Source organism: Apteryx rowi, unplaced genomic scaffold, assembly GCF_003343035.1.
Source record: "Apteryx rowi isolate R43461 unplaced genomic scaffold, aptRow1 scaffold_4064, whole genome shotgun sequence".
Taxonomy (NCBI): domain Eukaryota; kingdom Metazoa; phylum Chordata; class Aves; order Apterygiformes; family Apterygidae; genus Apteryx; species Apteryx rowi.
The window spans coordinates 1-1,091 of record NW_020450592.1 but is presented as its reverse complement, the minus strand read 5'-3'; the positions used below and the strand labels follow the sequence as shown (position 1 = coordinate 1,091).

General features: G+C 59.4%; 1 non-coding gene across 1 annotated transcript; it reads left to right on the top strand.

Moving 5' to 3' along the window:
* Positions 1 to 179: 179 nt before the first annotated feature.
* Positions 180 to 251, top strand: TRNAG-UCC. Its single transcript has one exon. It is a non-coding gene; the product is annotated as a tRNA-Gly (tRNA).
* The last annotated feature ends 840 nt before the right edge of the window (positions 252 to 1,091 follow it).

Here is a 1,091-nt window from a genome sequence, read left to right as displayed (position 1 = left end):
TTTTGCAGCAGCAGGAGAAGAGGCGGGGGAAGGGAAAGACCCTATCCAAATGCCGCTTCCTATTCTTTTTCCTTCTGCTGCATCTTTCTCCCCTTTCAGACTCCTGGGATAATCTTGAAAGCTCAGGGAGGGTCAGATAGCACCTGGGAGGAGCAGGAGGCCAGCCCAGAGGCCTGCATGCGTTGGTGGTATAGTGGTGAGCATAGCTGCCTTCCAAGCAGTTGACCCGGGTTCGATTCCCGGCCAACGCACGCGTGCTTTTCTTCTTCCAGGCGCCTGCAGGGGCACTTCCATCTGCTGCTGGGAAAGAGCCCAGCTTGCACCAACAAGTTCATGTTCCCTAGGGGAGCCACTCCCTTTACTGCATGCACAGGCAGGATGGGGCACCCCACAGAGCCCAGGAGAGACAGGCCTGGCTTCAGCAATGCCTGCCTTGGTGAAAGCACATGCAAGAGACTGAAGCAGAAGAGCGGTTGAGGGTGGAGGTTACGGTAGTTACACTGGCTGGGAGTCAAGCACAGACCAGCTGCTTGGCAGGCAGCTGTGCTCATGACAGTGAAAGAAGTGCTCGCAGGCACATACCTCTGCCCCACTTCTCCCAGCGCCCACATCAGTCCTGCCTCCCCCTCCCTGCACACAGCCTCTGGCAACTCCTCCACGTTCCCCACCCCAAGCATCTCTGCCTGCTCCCGGGCCTGTAGGAGCGGAAATACCCCAGCCCTGCTGCTGGTTCCCACACGAACACACCACCCAGGGACTTCTGTTGAGACATTCTGCAGGCTGCACTGGCTGTCCCGGGATCCGTGCCTGTCCTGAGAGATCCGAGAACACTGCAGCCCACCCATGGCTTTCCGATCATGAACATGCAGTCCTGTCGGAGATCACCCTCAGGGCTGGTGTGAGCAGCACAGCGCAGAGGGAAGGCGTTGTCCCCACAGCCCTGGGGCAGATGCACCAGCCTCTGCAGCTCTGCCCCTTTCYTCCCTCCCCAGACACCTGCCTTGGCTCCTCTTGGCAGAGTCTCTCCATGGGCCATCTCCTCACCCATGGATGGGAGAGCCCTGTCTCTTCACCCATGGGGCTCCACGCTT